The sequence below is a fragment of the Danio aesculapii genome, chromosome 21 (assembly GCF_903798145.1).
Source record: "Danio aesculapii chromosome 21, fDanAes4.1, whole genome shotgun sequence".
Lineage (NCBI taxonomy): Eukaryota > Metazoa > Chordata > Actinopteri > Cypriniformes > Danionidae > Danio > Danio aesculapii.
In genome coordinates, this window is record NC_079455.1 from 19,953,469 (window position 1) to 19,970,660 (window position 17,192).

Consider the following 17,192-nt stretch of genomic DNA (forward strand, 5'->3'; position numbering starts at 1 on the left):
GAAGACCTGGTGAACATAAAAGACTGCTTTGGAAAAGGAAAAATTGACTGACCCCAGGCTTTTGATTCGTTTACGAAGCTTATTATTCAGTGTGCGTAAAAATGCTAAAGACATTAACAATGATTAACACTTAACATAAAAGCATTTTAAAAAACAAGATAAGGTCATTTAGAAGATGCTGTCAACATTTTCAATTGTCTTGGCATTTACTTCCAAACAAACATGCAAATTACACAGAAGCAAGGCCAAACTGTACAGTATGTTGTTGCTTTGGAAACAGATTCTGATGTACATTATCCTGAGGCTTTCAGAGTAACCTTGACAAACATGCTATTCTAAAGTCCTTTAAATCCTAATCTGGCCCATATCTAATTCACAGGCAGCGTGTGAATGCTGATGTGAACAGTTATTGAGCGAAACTGCCATCACATTAAGCCCTTAGTGTGGCAGGGAGCGTTTATTTAATAGTTTAACAAAGAAACGAGATAAAGAAAGAACGAGACACTGAAAGGAAGTGACATCCATTGTTGGCATGATAAATAACATATGATGCTGCATTAATGGATTCTTTCCAGTCGCCTTTTAGCTGGTCTGACTCATGGGATCCTATGGGACAGACTCATCGACCGGTACCAGAAAAGGTGTGAGGTTTGCGCATGTTGTGAGGAGCAGGTGCTATATCTTGGCTTTTTGCTTTTGCACATCTGCCCCTGGCTCTGATCCAGGACCTCTTAAAGATGGTTCGCTGGCATTTGGGCTACAGTCATAACACCAAGCTGGGACGCATGTTAGACAGTTCATTAGGCAACCGCAAACAGAAATGAGCCACAACAGCAAGGATGCCCCTTCACAAGGTCAACCATTGTGCTCAAAACAACATTCAAGGTACCGAACAGAAATCTGGCACAGAGTTCACTGAATGGCATTTAAGACACAACTATATGACCTTCACAAGGTGGCTGGAAATGCAGATTGATGGAAATACAAAAATAGGTTTGGCTCACAAGAAACATGCCAGACTTTAAAATGTGCAGTCTTTGAAGATACAGAGGGAGTGAACGATCTGACATTGTGAGTGAAGTTACATCATAGAAATGTCACAGCTGCTCCAGGGACCCTTTGCATGCTGTGAAGCACTTAACACTAAGTGTTCATAATGATAACATTCACATCAAACGTACAGTATGGTTCAAGAATTATCTTTATCAACATAAAACATGCACGTGAAGTTAAAGGCTGAAATACCAGCTTCAAGAGATGATGAAGATGAAATAAAGGAATATAACACACCAAAGAAGTGAGTAAAATATCTTTAGAATAGACAACCTATATCTGTTAGCGCTTTCTATTTGACAATACCATCCATTAATGACATCCAGCTTGGTGGACATCAGTCAAGTACATGCCTTGAATAAATCTATCACGATTAGGCACTAAAACTGAAGCAAATAAAAGTGACAAAAAAAGAAAACGTGCCATACAATCTAAATATTATGAACTTAGTCACCATTCTTTAACAGAATTGAGAGTAGCTGCTCGAAAAGCTACAGGTTTGATTTCTTGTTGCTTATTTGGTCCCTGCGATAACAGTCCCTGACACTTAATTATGATTCAAAGAACAGATCATTCACACAGCGCCAGTTCACCATCTGTACAGCAAACTTCACTCGCCTCATCAACAGCTTTTAATTAGGAAGAACAGAGCAATACTCGTTTTAGGTAATTAAAGGCGTTTTAATAAGATTTTCTATCTACAGTGCTATCTCGGTTACCTCCACACATCGCACTCCTCCTCTGAGTGGCTCTCTACGCGCAGCTCCGTTTCTTCTTCGCTCTTAGTTGGAGATGGACCGGACACATCCACAGAGCGCAAAGGCAATTCCAAACCATACTTTTCCGGACCCATTATCGTTTGTTATAGCATAGATAGTAAGCGAATGTCTATAAAGGCGTTGTTTGCTGAAGACGCCACAAAACTCTAGCGAAATTATGGCCGCACGCTTTCTCAGGCAGACCGCCGAGGTGATCAGCTCCGAGTGCGGCTTGTAGCTTCCCGTTCCCGCGCCCCTGGAGACCGGAGTGACAAGCCATAACTCACATGGGCCATACATCACTAGACCTTCAAATATCACCTTGCTCATACCGCGAATGAGCGACCACTACAATTTAAACAGATTTAGCATCGCAGGGATGGCGAATTATATTTATTTTTTAATCCGACTTTGTTCACAGATAACGACTGACCAAACATTATTGTGAAAATTACCGACCAAATTATCTCCCGTATTAAATTTGTTGATCTTTTTTTAGCTCACCTAGAGTGACCAAACACAAAACTACGGAATGAGGTTTCCAGGTCAATCGGCCATTTGTTAAGGGTTTCATTAATGGTGAAAACTATGGTTGACCCATTACTCTTAAAAATTAAGATAATTTATTGGCATATGGCTCCTCGAAGAACCTTTAAAAGCCATGAAACCTTTCCATTCCACAAAACGTTCTTTATAATGCAAAAACGTATAATTAAGATCACACTGTATGCAAAAAAAAATGTTAATTGAATAAACTTTTATTAAAGGGTTTTATTATGACATCACTGAAAAAAAAACCTTTTCGGTTGTTCCTGCTACCATAGCTAATGTTTAAAAGACTAGTCAATCATCCCATAAAGCCGTCAATAAAGTAAAAAAAAGAGCTAATTAATATTGAATGAACTAGACTGTTCGAATTTGCATTAAATATTCATAAATTGAAGCCAAACTTTTTATGCAAAATTAAGTGCAAACAACTCAATTCAGTCATGTACGAATGAATATCCATACGTTCCATTCTTTTCACAACAGGTGACATAAACAGAATCTCCCTACGCTTCGTCTCAACACCCACACCTGCATGGCATTTTAACGACATCCACTCACCTTCTCAAAGACTGTGTTTTGCAATTCTCGAAGTCTTATAAACCCAGTGTTGTGAATTTGTCTCGGGTGGGGTTATTGTTGTCGTTGGTCTCATATGTAGTACGCTGAAAAGACTAACTGAAGAAAAACAAAGAGATGTTCAGTTGCCCCAGTTATCTGTTCTTGGTTCCGCTGGCATATGACAGCCCATTGCCACCGCAGCGGAGTTTCTTGAAGATCCATCAGGTGAAATGCTCGCTCCAGAAGCCACTGTCGTGTTTTTCAAAGTTCAAACCTTTAACTGAACGGCTCAAAAATGTGCCCGTCGCGCGCTCGCCTCGTGCGTAACAGGCGTTCTCCGCCGCGCGCCCAAGGGTGTGTTGCATTTAAAGTCCTTCCAGAATGCGCCGAGATTTATAAGCATCCTAAAAATGGAGTCCCGTTTTACTGGTGTGTGGCAAAATTTGAGAAAAAGCCCAAATCTTCTCGGTAAATGAATGGCGCTGATAAGGTGTGCGACGGGCGCGCTGCCCTGTAGTGATTTAGCGGCTGGAGCAGTTCAGCCGATCTGCTCCACAATGTTTCCTCCTTCAGAGATCTGGCAGGTGTGTCAGAGAGACTGGCGTAGGGTGGAGTTAAAAATAGATCAGTAATGGATCACTATTAGCAGACACAGACATGTGAGGTTTATAACCTGAATGAAAGACTGCATATGTCTCTACCTCTGTGTGTTTTGCTAGTTTTATCAAATAATTAAAAATAATTATGCTATAAATTGCACTAATTGATCATTATAACATTTTAACACCTGCTCTGCTGTTTTGCATGAAGAAGATCACAAACTTTAACACGAGACATATGCTCATAAAAAATCTTCCCACATAACGTACGTATGTTGGAGGACACTACGTGTTACAACTCACCTTTCATTCAGCTGGATGTAAAAAAAACTGGAAATATTATCACAATCTTGCGAGGAACCCCCATTCTAAAAGGAAAAAAAAAGAAGTCATCTTTCTTTTTTATTACCCAATTTAAGTAGAGAGTATAAATATATATATTAAAAATCACTTATTTAAATAGTATATATTTTTATATTCTATATATATATATATATATATATAACAAGCAATATATTGTTGTTTTATTTTTATACCAATATTACCACTTATTTAGTAGTTTTTGACATTTATCTACTTATTAATTTTTTTTTTCATCCCAATATCTAATCAGCCAATCACATGGCAGCAAATCAATGCATTTAGGCATGTAGACATGGTCAAGACGATCTGCTGCAGTTCAAACCGAGCATCAGAATGGGGAAGAAAGGTGATTTAAATGACTTTGAACGTGGCATGGTTGTTGATGCCAAACGGGTTGGTCTGAGTATTTCAGAAACTGCTGATCTACTGGGATTTTCACGCACAACCATCTGTAGGGTTTACACAGAATGGTCCGTGGAAAAAATACCCAGCAAGTGGCAGTTCTGTGGGTGCAAATGCTTTGATGATGCCAGAGGTCAGAGGAGACTAGTATGCAGAAGAGCATCTCTGAACACACAACATGTCGAACCTTGAGGCGGATAGGCTACAGCAGCAGAAGACCACACCAGGTGCCGCTCCTATCAGCTAATATCAGAAAACTGAGGCTACAATTCGCACAGGCTCACCAAAATTAAACCATAGAAGATTGGAAAAATGATTGGAAAAATTGGTCTGATGAGTCTCGATTTCTGCTTGGACATTCGGATGGTAGGGTCAGAATTTGGCATCAACAACATGAAAGCATAGATTGATTCTGCCTTGTATCAACAGTTCAGGCTGGTGGTGGTGGTGTAATGTGTGGGGGATATTTTCTTGGCACACTTTGGACCCATTAGTACCAATTAAGCGTCGTGTCAGTGCCACATCCTACCTGAGTATTGTTGCTGACCATGTCCATCCCTTTATGACTACAACATATCCTACTTCCAGCAGGATAACGCATCATGCCATAAAGCACGAATCATCTCGGACTGGTCTCATGACAATGAGTTCACTGTTCTCAAATGTCCTCCACAGACACTGGATCTCAATTTAATAGAGCACCTTTTGGATGTGATGGAACGGGAAATTCGCATCATGGATCTGCAAATCTGCAACAACTGCTTGATGCTATCATAGCAATATGGACCAAAATCTCTGAGGAATATTTCCAGTACCTTGTTGACTCTATGCCATGAAGGATTAAGGCAGTTCTGATGGCAAAAGGAAGGTCTAACCCGATACTAGTAAGGTGTTCCTAATTAAGTGGCCGGTGAGTGTATATAGTCATCTTGTTTCTTATATACTAATGTGTTTATCTTAATGACATGTTTGATCAACCCGAGCATTTTCTTGTGATCCCTGGACCCCACTTTAAAAACCCTCGTGTTTGATCTTTCCAAGATACAGGCCTACAGGAACATGTTCTTCTTTTTGCTGTACCTGCTAAGTATAAATGCTATGATAGAGTGTTTGACTACCCTGTGCTCTCAGCATCCCTTTTCAAAATAATTTTCATTCAATTCAGAACATGGAGTCCATATTTAAAACGAAAAGAACAGGGCAGCTGAAACTCCCTACAATTACCCAGCAATCATTTTTGTGTTTAAAAGATGTCTAATAGATGTCTAAAAATAGTCCTCTTGGCTAAAACAAGGCTAAATTTAAAATCTAATAGACATCTAAGAATAGGCCAAAACTAGACTAGTCATCAAATAAACAGACATGAATGACTACACATATAAAGTCTGTTTAATCTGTCTATCTGACGGCTATTCTTAGATGTCTGTTAGATTTTCACTGACAGCGAAAGTTTAACCTTCTTTTAGCCAACTTGTCTCTGTTTAGATGACTATTAGACGTCTATTAAACACAAAATTGTTTGCTGGTATTTATAATCAGCTGCTTAGCTTGAAAAACATATACTAAATAGGAGTTTCCTTCATTCACTTTCCTTCGGCTTAGTCTCTGATTTATCAGGGGTCACAACAGCGGAATAAACCACCAACTACCCTGGCATGTATTTCATGCAGCAGATGCCCTTCCAGTTGCATCCCTGTATACTGAGAGGAAACAAAAATACCAAAATGATGGCATTGACCAATATTTGATTCATTAATGCATGCTTGGACTCACTATTTTACCTGTACACAATGACTTAATGACATTTTTACAGGGATAATTTAACTCTGTTAACGTCTTTCTTTGAAAAGTGGTGGATTACATCATCATCCTTCCTTTATTCTCAATAGACTGTGGCTGCATTGCCCTAGGTCTAACGTTCATGCATTTTCAATTATGCTGTATTCTTACTAATTAAAATTAAGATCATTAACGCAGTCTCAAAGGGTATACATGCACTGCATAATAGTTTGGGATGAAAAAAAAAAGAAACAATAACAGAAATGTGCAAGAACGTCGATGATAATTACTTTAGCTGTTGTTTCATTTGAAGTGTATTTGAAATGTGTTCAGTCCCCCGAGAGCCTACAAAGGAAACCACACATAAATGCATTAAATATTTAGCTTTTATATGTTTAATTAGCAACTGAATGTTGAAATGAAGGAATCAGTTCGACAGCAGCTCCACAAATGACCTTGAGATGGCATCGAAGTGCTTGAATGATAAACCTGTGCTAGACCTAACACAACAATTGTTGACTGGACAAAGTGAAAGCACCTGAGCTTCACGAACACTGGCCTTCTCTTGGCAGGACAAGAAGAGATAATCCATGTTTAATGAGAGATAAAGGGGTTGAACATTAAAGTTCTATATTAGAGTGTCTCTATTATGTTATTTTGGATATTACTTTTCATATATTGTGAAATGTAACTGTTTGTGAATGCAAAAGGTCGGCAAAGTTTCAAAGATCAAAGTGCTGTATAAACAGAGTTAATGTCTCCTAAAAGAATGAACTGATATGAACTGGAAAGTGGTACAAAAATTTGTTAAAAAAATAGCTTAATGCATATCTTGGGCAGGGTATGTATTACAGGGGTTTTTTGGGGGGTCTGCCCCCCTAATTAATGCTTGACCCCCCCTGAAGAACATCAAAACAAGATGTATTGGGGGGATAGGGGGGTCTGACCCCCCTAATTAATGCTTGATCCCCCCTAAAGAACATCAAAACAAGATGTATTGGGGGGTTAAGTTAAGAAATAGTTTTCTCTGATCTGTCTCTTAAATAATATTACTAATTAAAATATTAGACAAAGTAAATATACATTTGACCACCCCTATAATGGTTTATACCATTGTGAATGCATGTTTGCATCAAAAAAAATAATAATTTAGCAATTTGAAACCAGCAAATGTAGAGCACCAACAAACAGCGTAAGTCTTCACAAAACATGTTTCTTGTAAAATAGACGTTTGTACAATATACATTTGCTCACACATGGAAGTTCAACAGTAAAATAAAAAAATACTTGCAAACTTTCATGGTCATAATAGGTGCAGGAATGCAAACCTGTCATTTATTTAATTTCACAAATGCCATTGAGAACCACTCAATATCCCTCAAAACAAGTTTAATTGATAAATTAGATATAATTGAATTAAATATAATTATATTTTTTTAAATATACACTTAACATTTCACAATAAATGAACAAAACATACACTTAAACATACCTTATGCCTCTTCGGGGGGAGATAAATACATTCATAATCCATATATCCTTTATTTTGCGTTCTGAGAAGCATATGGCTCATGCAGTATTTGCTCAGTAGCATATAGTAAATAATCAGCATCTCCCATTTTCAAAATAAAAGTCCCACATGCATAGTACAATAAATATAAAATTAAATAAACTTAAAATTTAATAAACTTAAACTTAGAAAGGCAGGGAAATAATCATTGTTGTCTGACTGGGAAACATTGTGTCTTATCAAACACAGCTTGAGGCGTCCATATTAAAGATCTTGTTTGCAAGATTTCAGTCTGTGTTTCTGCACTGGTTCATCTGACAAGCCTTTCTACGAACTGCTTTGCTTTTTCCACATGCTAGAGAGCTACAGTATGTCTGCGGTTACTGCATACTTCTTATCTTATTTGCAACAATTATTTTTCCACAATGCTATTAATGCAAATAACTTTGCAAACCAAGATCGGCATGAAAACACAGCAAATTTAATGTTTTCATGCATCGCACCATAGTTTATTAAGAGAGAGAATAAAAGCAATAATAACGTGTTCATGTAGAGTGCCGTAATTCGTATAGACAGAGATAAGAAGCTAATAAGAAAATGTGTTCAGCATCATGTTCCCCTGATATTTCAAATATGGCACTCAAAACAGTTCCTATTAATCTCCTTGGTTATGGTAACCCAGCCCTCAGACTGACACAAACAGTTCTTACTTCAGGCACACCAATGTTTTGGTACTACTGGCTCTGGTTTTGAACCAGCACTCGAACTGCCATTGAAAAAGGAGAAATATGACCAATCAGAGAAGATTAAGCTCTTAGTAGGGTTGTTTTTTTTAAAAGACCTTAGATTAAACAATTCAGACACTGGAAAATAACATTTTTTTTTATTTTTACCTAGGATGGAGGTAACCTATTAAAGGAGACCTTTAAAACAATATTTGAAACCTTTAAAATAGCATAGCAGGAGCACTTTAAGATTCATTCAATAAATGAATCACGTATAAATAAATAAATGTGATCACGTATTCGCACTCACATTTATCATTCATAACAAAGGTCAAGTGTGTAATATAGAGAATCTGTCCTGCATATTTCATAAGGTCATTTTAGGATCATTTTTAATATATTGAATGGTGCCCTGTGACTGACATGTTTTTGTTTTTTTACGTAAGCTTACATCTCATTCCAGAGACATCACATGGCAACATAAGCACTAACTGTTTGTAATTGACACTTAGAATTGAGGAACATGCTGCATAAAACAAGATGTAGCATATGGGTGCTGTCATTTGCTCAGAACAGGTCTAATTCAATTCATCCAAGCTTCATTAAAATGCTACAAAGCCTTTGGAATGGAAATTAGCCCACCTATAAAATGTGCTAAATCTGCATGTAATATATTCGGTTCCTCTCTGTGCTTTCAAAAACTACTTCTTTATTCCTCAAGGAATAGTACACTACAATCATGCATATAGCCTACAAACGTAAGAGTGTATGTGTACTTGTCTAAGAACATGTTTACGCAACACCATTTTCATGAAGAAAGATGAAAATTTTATGCATTTTGGTTCACACCACAATGCATTTTGGAAGCTGAAAATGCAAACTTTTAAGGTTACACTTTTAGGTTGTATTAGCTAACATTAGTTGATGCATTAGCAACCATGAAAAAATAATGAACAATGACTCGGCACTATAAAATCTTCTAGAAAAAAGAAATTATGAGAACTAGACAAAGTATGTTGCAATTAAGAAATTAAGTTGTGGTAACTTAAAAAACTAAGTTGCAGTTCATTTGTTGGATTAATTTGAAAAAATAAGTTGAGGTAACTGGACAAATTATATTGTAGCAACTTGAAAAAAATTGCTGGGGTAACTAGACAAATTAAATTGTAGCAAAAAAAAGTTAGAAAATTAATTAGAAAAATTAGGTTGCTGTCTATGGAAAAATTAAGTTGAAGTAACTAGAAATATTAAGCTATATGAACTAGGAAAATAAAGTTGATGTACAGTAACTATACAAATTAAGCTGCATTAACATGAAAACGCTGAAGTAACTAGAAAAATTAAGTTGCAGTTTCTAAAAAAAATCCTGTAATTAAAAAAACAGTTGCTGTAACTAAAAAAATTAAGTTGCATTAGCTAGAAAAAAAGTAAATTGGGTTAACTAGAAAAAACAAGTTGCAGTAAATATAAAGATTAAGTTGCAAAAATTAAAATTAAAAGAAAAATTAAGTTGTGGCAATGAGAAAAAAAGTTGTAAAACTAGAAAAAACTGTGTTGCGATAACTAGCAATAATAAGTTACAGTAACTGAAATAAAATTAAAAACAAAAAAATGAAGTTGCAGTAACTATAAATGTTAAGGTTAACGCTTGTGTAAAAATCTAATGTAAAGAGATACATTAGATTGGGATAAAGTACATCCTGGAGGTTGTTATCACAGAATAAACCTTTATTCTGTAAAAACAGCCTTCCTGGATGTACTTTAGATATACAAAACATTGTTCTGAGTTTTAATAGTTTATTAATCCTTTAATTTAATGTAAAGCAGACAGAAACAAAACCAACAGAGAGGAGATGATGGAGCATACAATAACCTGCGCATTATTCAGCCACACAATGTTGACAAACAGTCCAAAACGCAAAGCTGACAGAAATGAAACCATTTGAATGAAGCATACACTAACCTATTTATTATGCATTCACAAGACAGTGCCAATCAGTCAAAAACAGCAGCATGACAGACAAAAGATACATAATGTGGATGTAAGTATACAGATGTGAGCCTGTGTTATTCAGTGGTTGTTATTTTGGAAAAACATACCTTGTAATGTTATGACTGACCAATCAGCATCATGTATTGGAGACAGCTGTGTAATAAGTAAGGGATAATGAATGCATTGTTGTGCGTTAAAAGACTTTTAATGCATGACGCAGAGGTGAAGAACCACCCAATATTTGCTGTAGAGCCTTGAATCTTGTAAAAGTGGGTCTGTTACTGTCGCTTCATAAAACCGACACAAGCCCATTGCCACAGATAAAGTGACAACATTTAAGAGATCTCCAGAGATTTTCATGAGCAACGTGGAGGAATAACACAAAGACCTTCATAGAGGTGAAACGTTTCTTCTACAGAGAGCTAACACATCATGAGATCATCATTTTGTATATGTTGACAAGCATTAAATTATTTTATGAACTTTTTTTCATGTGTCAACAAATTACTATTATAAAATACATTATTTGATTAAAGTATTCTCAAGTACTTAGTAAAATTAACTATGTTTTTACTAGAAGAAAACATGTTTAATTTCTAGAATGTTGCTAACACAAATTAGCATGTTAGTGAATCCTATAGGCAAGATTCTAAGTTTAGCTAATAAACGCTAGACAGCTAAAGATGAAGGTTAAATACATTAAGATTTCCATGAAAGAAAGTCCATGTGCAATAAAAATTGACCATGTTTATTTTGCTAGCTCTATCAATATTAAAATGAATAAATAATCTGTGCAATTTAATACACTGGGGGGTACTGACCATTTTTTTCCACCTTTGGGGTGGTGGTCCTTCTTTTGAAGTCAATTTGAGGGCTTCCATAGCTACTGCATATTAATATCCTTAACCACGCCCTTCTTACCATTAGTTTGCTATGAGAGAATGATGCACAAAGAAATCCCCACCCCCTGCTCAATATTCAATTTCAGTTGGAAGTACATCAAGATACTGGAATAAAAGCCTTAGCAACTTCTGGTTCATGCTGACTTTAATGCTTGAGGATTTTGACACCCTCAGTTACAGCATGTAGAATATTTCATAGATTTATTTGAAAACTATAAGCCTGCTAGACAATTTATGGCATAGTTAAAACAGTGAAGATCTGACCTGATATTGGTGAAAGTAGCTTGAAGACTCAAGGAGAAGATACTATTTAAGCAGAAGAAGCTTATTTGTTTTAGTATATTATCTTCCACTTTCATTCAGTTTGTTGTAAAGAGGCAGTTTCAAGCCGTGTACACTGAAATTAAAGCAATATTGCGAAGTCAGGCCAACATCTCTCCATTTCATGCAATGAGAAGCAAAAGTGAAATTCTTTATGGTGTATGACCCCTTCAACAATTGTCAGAAAGGGGAAAAAAGCAGGGCCTATCAGAGTAAGAAGACTCATGAGGTATGTCTAAATTAAGAGGAAGTGAATGGAAATAGTGCTGGTAGATTACTAATGATGGCAACAAATTTTATTCCCACTGCATTTATTCATACAATACACACCTGTAGCATGAATTATTTTTTATTACTCATTGGCTTTTTCAAGTTTTTTGGCATGCTGTCCCTGGAGAGAACCCTGAACTTTGGGAAAATTGAGCCCAGGGCTCCCGCCAGGTCTCGAGAGCTCCCCTTAGTAAAGGAGGAAAAGGAGGAGATGGGGCGGAAGAGGGGATTCTTCCAAAAATGAAGATATGGCAGTCGGGTGAAATCAGTCTATTTAAATCAATCTGGGGTGCGTTTCCCAAACAACGATGTAACTCGTGGCGGAACTATCATAGTACGATGCATCGTTTGGGAAAAGAACGATGTAGTGATGAGTGTTTCCCAAAACCGTAGTTTCTCTGTCGCAGATCCATTGTTTGAACCAGGTTAGTTATAACGTAAACGCCCGTAATGATGCTCTAAACAGGGTGGTAAAAACTTTAGAGAAGAACCCCATAATTTCTTTGTCCAAATTATATTGTTTTACATGTGTATGCATTTAAAAAAAAATCCAATATTAGTTTTGGGTAAAACATGCACTCACTTTTTTCATATTTATTGAAATATATGTAAATTGCACATCTAGGGCCAATGTTTCCTTTACAAATATTATTGAGAACACTAGGCTACATATTCTATTCTAAAACATAAAATCACTTACAACACCTATTCTAATCTCATTTATAAATCATATAAGTAAATAAATAATTAGGTTATTTATTAAGAAATGAAATGTAATATTTATTATTTATTAGGAAATGAAAAAAAATCATACTTTAATAATAATATTAATTATATTAATTATGATAATACTGATGATTATTATTATTATTATTAATAATAAGTAGGATATTGTTTTTTTATTTAATTTTTTTATTTTTGAAAAGTCTATTTTTACAATTTGACACATGCAAGCCACTGCAGAAGTGTTCTAACCAATAGGCCCATGACATATACAGTAGGCTACATTTCTTAATAAATAACCTACTATAAAATAAAAGCATAACGTATGCTATGTTTTTTGTTTTCACAAGATTTGGAGCAATGACTGTAAAAAATATACTAGCTTTGGAGATAAATAAATTCCGCTCGGCTGCAATTAAAATGGCATCAATGTTTTCAAAGTGCACTGTGAAGGGAGAGCAACTGTAAACATGAAGATACCTAAAACTGAACTGTAAAAATACAGTTCAAATTGTACACTGCACAAATTACACCTAAGAGAGATGACTTTAATGCTTATTTTTAAAAAATAATTCCAAGTTGAAATGTTAGAATGTTCTAAATGAATAGGGCATATGGGGGGATAACTGGGAATAGAACACAGCCAGGAACTATGTTTCTAACTACAGCTCCAGAGGTGTAGTTGCAAGTGCACAAGTTTGCGAATGTTTGTTGGAACGACGAATTTGGGAATTGTCAAATCAATGAACTATGTTTGTAATGACACAACTTGCGACCTTAGTTGGCTAACAATGGTTTTTGGAAACACACCCCTGATTGGATCATTACTGATTAAGGATGAGAGACCAGCCACGATCAATCATATCAAGTGTCCCTCTCGGAATTAATAAAAAAACTGCACTTATTGTCATGAGTTCATAAGTGAACACTTCGATTTCCTTTATTCCATGTGGTCATTAGTTTTTTTGCAGGAATGGGCAACTAGTGGGCCACCATTTTGTTGAACGTATTGCATCGGTATGAATTGTATCGCATCTATATGTTTCATTCAAAAATAAATCAAAGCTAATTAAGAATTTCTGAAGACCTTTCTTGATGCCAACCGAATGTAAATGGGTCACTGATACTGCTATCTTGCCTGCAAATTAGCGATTGAACAGCATTTCAAGATCCCTATTTTAACTTAAAATAATATCTATTAAAAAATAGCAGAGAAGTATTAAAAATCAACAATTGTCATAATGGAGAAAAAAATCTGAAGAATATGCTGACAGCATGGATAATAACTTGTTTACTCCATACTTTAAACAGTTTTCATTAGCAATCCCCCTGACGGGAGAGTAAATGAAGCGTGAAGATGTCGATTGCGACTTTCATACACTGACAAACTGAGTTCTCATGTGAAGGCAATTGCTGTTGAAATGAGCTGCTTCTTATTTTTGGACACAAGTCATGAAAACTGATTATATTGTATGCAATCGGGACTGCATAGCTTTCTAACATACTTGAACTACATGTTACCCAGTTATTTATTTATTTATTTATTTTTGCTTTGTTTGTTTTATTAAGAATCTGGGCCAGGGCCCAAATGCTCCTACTGGGGGCAGTAATAGGAAGCTGGCATAGACTTTAAATAAAATATACAAAAAGTCGTTGCACATTAGAGCCTTACAAGCCCCTTGACAACTTCTCTTCACTCGCTAACCAACTGTGAAGGCCCCTCTCGCCTTGTTACTACTCCACGCACGATCACCACCAACATCCATCTGCTTATTTACTTCTTCTGCCATCACTAAAATGAATTTGCTTGGATTCAGCATAGAAGAAAGTCAGCTGAGCCTCTGCCCTTGAGCCAGAAAATTCAATTGACTTGCTTCGACACATATACATGTTGCATAAATGAATTATGTATCGAATGACTAACAAAACGCAGCAGGGCTGAGGGTAAAAACAGCAAAGCCACAAATACATAAATAGCTAAATATAGAGCCATCAGGGAAATGAATAATTCTAAGATGAAAGTTATCTAATCCCAATGAAGGGAGCATTTATCCTTACACAAGCAACTTTCTAAGGATAAAGATGAAACAAACCACTGTTAACAAAATGGATCTTCATACTATCATTTACTCTCAGTAATCCCCACAAAATCTATCACTGGGCCAGTACCTTTATAAAAACCTACACGTGTGTATCTAAAGGATCCATATTGGATATATTAATACACCTAAAAAGTAAAAAAAAAAATTTTGAAAAGGTGAGTGTCACAATGCAAGGGAATATAAACATTATTCAGCATCAGTGTTCTGAAATTGCCAACCCAGGCTCATTGCGAATACATACCCAGGTCTACATTTTTGAGGACAGCCAAATACACAACTGGAGGTACGTCTGCTCACAGTTTTAGTTTTTGCAAATCCACCAGAGGCCGCTGTGTGTGCTTCTTGATGATCTCAGATTTCTCTCGCGCATCCTCTTCCTTGAGTAAATCCACCAGAGGCACAATATACACTTCAGCCGACCAGGCCAGCTTGCTGACGACTGACTGATGGACCGACTGACCCACTTACCCACTTCCATAAACCCAACCGCTAGTGTTTTCAAAAGCAATCTAGAAAAAGAAAGGCTGTCACGGCCATGCGATTTCACCACATTTTCAGCTTGTTGTTTTACCTAGTTTTTGGAACTGTTCTTAGCTGGACTCAAACCCCATTGTCGGAGTCAACTCCAATCCACATCCCAAGTCTACTGACGTACACGGCGAGCCACTGGGGAAATTGGTAACACCGGAAAAAAGCTGTCCATATGGAGGTAAGCAGCCAGCTGGTAGAGCAAAAAGGAACAGAAGCTGTCAGTGGCAGCATAGCGCCCGTAACATTCGTGTTAAAGACGAAATGCAGCCAGACATACCTCTGGCTACATAATTTGCACTATCCAGAAATGTAGACAGGGCTACATTTCCACATTGCAACTTGCAGACTTTCAAGCTATTTAGTATTTAAAAAAACAGCATGTAACAAAAGATATTCATCCGAATTCAGAGTTCAAATAAAAAAATAGACACAAAGTTCTTAGATTACTTATTTGCACTTTACTTTCCAATAGGAGATGGGTTAAATAATTCATTGACTATTAATTGGGCTAGTGCATGTTAACACTGTGCAATAATGCTTCTAGTTAACATTAGTTAATTCAACTAACTCACAATGAAAACCGCAAAAGCTTTTAAGATGGTGCTAATTTCTTAATTAAAGCCTAATAACATGTTAAAATTGTAGTCGTAATCTGATCGCAAGTCATAATTGTTTTATTAAATGTAACTAACAACAAAATTATTTTTTAATTATAATTAACATAGTAAGTGCAATAAATCTGTTGATTTGAATTCATTTACTAGCATTTAATGAGACTTTATTGTGCATTGTTACCTATTGTACTTTATAATCTTTGTACAATTCAATTTGGTGAAACATTTGTTTACTCTGACATGTATATACAAAAAACCAGGGGTGCCCAAACGTGGTCCTGGAGGGAAGGTGTCCTGCAAAGTTTAGATCCAACCCCAATCAGACACACCAGGGCTAGCTAATCAAGCTCTTAAAGGATTTTTAAAAACATCCGTGCAGATATGTTGAGGCAAATGGATCTGCAGGACACCGGCCCTCCAGGATCGAGTTTGAGCACCCCGCAATAAAGCTATACATTTAGGTATTTTTTTGTTATTATACCTATTAAAGTAACCTTTTGCAGCTTAGTTAAATATCATGATACTGTGATAAAAGCGTCAGGAGTACCTAAAGGAAAACATTTTACACCATCATAATCCTAGCGACCACTTATAGCCTCTATTATGGGCTTTTAAAAATGACCTTCCATGCAGTGTGTAACACCACTAAGTGAATGGAAACATCCAGCTGAGGATTAAATCTGAAAGTGCACCGTGTTTCAAAATTTAGATTCTTTAACAAAATAATCAACTTCGAGTAGAATAAATTAATCATGATGGGTTCGGATCTTTTGCTTGAAATCATAGACATTGACACGTTACATCACCAAATATGCAGTGCTGGATCTGGTAAAACGTGAACGCACCTTTCCATTCAGACACTAGCGGAGTGCAGGGGATCACAGGACTGATCATGACATGAAGATGATGATTACTGACAGATGGAGATTTGGCTGAGGGGAATAAAGGGTTAAAGTTCATTCTCACAACAATACCACAGTATTGCCAACCTAGTGCTGAGTTTGTTCCTGTCATTTTTCTGATGGTTGATACAAAAACCTACGCTGCAGCGTGGGATTCGTCAGCCGTTTGCTATTAAAAGGAGAAGCTATGTATCAGCAGAGACTATTATGTATGGAAATTTATAGACTTTGACAGGGACTTTGTCAGTAACTGTTACAGTTCAAATGGACTAGTTTCTTCTTCCTCCAGATCATAACATGTAAGTGTAATTAAAATTTTTGCCTCAGTTTTTGTAGTTTGCAAAATATGTATTTAATAGTGTGTTGTAACTTGTAATCGCTCCACACGGATTGTAATCCCTTATCTTTTATAAAACAGTGCTTGTACTTTACCTCTCAGGTTAAATCTTTGAGGCTATTTACATATTGCATTCAAAACCACATTGAAATCGCGACGCGTGCATCTTCCTTTAACAATTTAAATGTGTTTAAACTTGTG

The 17,192-nt window shown here is 36.3% G+C and overlaps 1 protein-coding gene across 1 annotated transcript in view; it reads right to left on the reverse strand.

Moving 5' to 3' along the window:
- caln2 (calneuron 2) overlaps window positions 1-3,427 on the reverse strand; it is a 72,601-nt gene extending 69,174 nt beyond the window's left edge. Inside the window, exon 1 of the mRNA XM_056446925.1 lies at window positions 2,919-3,427. The gene's annotated coding sequence lies outside the window, so the exon portion shown is untranslated. The remainder of the gene's footprint in view (window positions 1-2,918) is intronic.
- Window positions 3,428-17,192: the final 13,765 nt, after the last annotated feature.